The sequence below is a fragment of the Rutidosis leptorrhynchoides genome, chromosome 10, assembly GCF_046630445.1.
Source record: "Rutidosis leptorrhynchoides isolate AG116_Rl617_1_P2 chromosome 10, CSIRO_AGI_Rlap_v1, whole genome shotgun sequence".
NCBI lineage: Eukaryota > Viridiplantae > Streptophyta > Magnoliopsida > Asterales > Asteraceae > Rutidosis > Rutidosis leptorrhynchoides.
In genome coordinates, this window is record NC_092342.1 from 348,483,953 (window position 1) to 348,486,692 (window position 2,740).

Below are 2,740 nucleotides of genomic sequence, written 5' to 3' on the forward strand. Positions count from 1 at the left end.
GGATATGTGATCATAGCTGTTTATGTTGATGATCTTAACATCATAGGTACAAATAAAGAGATCCATGAAGCCATTCAACTTCTAAAGAAAGAATTTGAAATGAAAGATCTCGGAAAAACCAAGTATTGCCTTGGTTTACAAATTGAGCATATGCCTAATGGTTTACTTGTACATCAAACAACATATACTGAAAAGATTTTGAAACGTTTCAATATGGACAAGGCAAAACAATTAAGTACTCCTATGGTTGTTAGATCACTCAATGTTGAAGCTGATCCATTTCGTCCATGTGAAGATCAAGAAGACATTCTTGGACCAGAAGTACCATATCTTAGTGCAATTGGAGCTCTTATGTATCTTACAAATTGTACAAGACCTGACATTTCTTTTGCAGTTAATTTGTTGGCAAGGTTCAGCTCTGCTCCTACCAAAAGACACTGGAATGGGATCAAACACATATTTCGATACCTTCGAGGAACTACTGATTTAGAATTATTTTATTCTAACGAATCAAAACAAGATTTGGTTGGTTATGCAGATGCAGGTTATTTATCTGATCCACATAAAGCTAAATCTCAAACTGGATATGTATTCCTAAATGGAGGTACTGCAATATCATGGCGTTCTCAAAAACAAACACTTGTTGCTACATCGTCAAATCATGCTGAAGTGATTGCATTACATGAAGCTACTCGAGAATGTTTTTGGTTGAGATCAATGACACAACTCATTACTGATTCTTGTGGACTAGAACGCGATAAAAGTCCAACAACTATCTATGAAGATAATGCAGCTTGCATAGCACAGATGAAAGAAGGGTATATCAAAAGTGACCGAACAAAACACATACCACCTAGATTCTTCTCATACACTCAAAATCTCATTAAGGACAACCAGATTGAAATGAGATATGTGCAATCTAGCAAAAACTCTGCTGATCTTTTCACGAAAGCACTTCCAACTGCTATTTTCAGAACACACGTTCATAACATTGGCATGAGACATGTTCAAAAGATGTAACAGCTGAAGCGATGTCTACTTGAGGGGGAGTCAACTCCATGCTGCACTCTTTTTCCCTTAGCTAAAGTTTTTTCCCACTGGGTTTTCTTTAGCAAGGTTTTTAACGAGGCAGTAATTTATAGTTGATCTTCAACAAAATAAAATTGCTATCCAAGGGGGAGTGTTATAATAATAATAATAATATAGATATGGATAGTCAATTTTGGTGTATACATATAGTCAATTTTGGTACACAAAGTATGTATTTTTATATTGAGATTTTAGGCTATAAATACTCATGAATGCAATCATTAAACTTGCACCATTTCTCACACTTACAAAGTGTTTCTTTCTTTCTCTCCATTATCATCTTTGTTCTTACACTTCATTATTAGTATTCTAAATCAAGAATCAAATCACTAAAGGTAGTTATAAGCCTACTGAATTATAACATCAAGAATCAAACCACTAAAGGTAGTTATAAGCCTACTGAATTATAACATCAAGAATCAAACCACTAAAGGTAGTTATAAGCCTACTGAATTATAACAAGTATATAAACATTAAACATAAATTTAATATAACATAAATGATAAGTAGGTGACAGTGTCGACCCTATCGGGAGTAACGTCCCCGATACATTTGATGTTATCTTTGTATTGCTTGATAATGAAATTAAACCGACAAGTAGAACTAACTTGTCATGGGGCAAACTTGAACGTTTAGTCTAAATATCACGCACTGGCATAACTTTTGGATCTGCGAGATCTACTTTTTGATCCTGCGGGAGATCAACTTTACAACTAAATCTTGTGGTCTAAAAACAACGATAACTACTTTTGTTAAACCTATGAACTTCACTCAACCATTTTGGTTGACACTTTAGCATGTTTTGTCTCAGGTGCTGTTTGATTCAAGCTTTCTTATCTACTACTTATGTGATGCTACTTGGATTTAGGATCAAGAGATATCGCATTTATTACTTCTGCATATGAACAATTACTTTATCGTTATTTCCATTATTGTAACGACATTTCATTTTCCGCTGCGTACTCAATAAAGTTAAATTTTCTCATTTAGTATTGTTCTCGTATTATAATATGTTGGTTTATTTGATATTAGTAACGTTTCTTCCAGACCCTATTGGGAGGACGTTACAGATTGGTATCATTTGAGTGCTGTAACTTTTTACTATTTTGTACCCTATGATCACATAACCAATCTGGTTATGCTATGACCACCAAAACACCAACATCATCAACATTTTTTTACTGTTTCATAACTGTTTTATAACTTTTGGGGTGAGAATACATGCACAACTTTTATAACTGTTTTACACGTATTAACTATTAAACTGTGATATGTTGGGCTATGACCAGCTAGCCCCCAACCGATAAGTATAAACGATAACTTGTTACGGGGTAAACTTGAAAGTCTAGTCTAAATATCAGTACTTACACGTATCTACTATTAAACTGTGATATGTTGGGCTATGACCAGCAAGCCCCCAACCGACAAGTATAAACGATAACTTGACACGGGGTAAACTTGAAAGTCTAGTCTAAATATCAGTACCAACTATTAAAACTATGCTATACCCGGCTATGTCCGACTAAGTCCCTACAAACGATTTAATATCATTAATTAGAACATCCTTATGTTGACTAACACTCTAATACTTGCACTATATAAACACCTAGTTTCTCATTCACAAATCACACCAAAATCCTCTCTCAAAAAC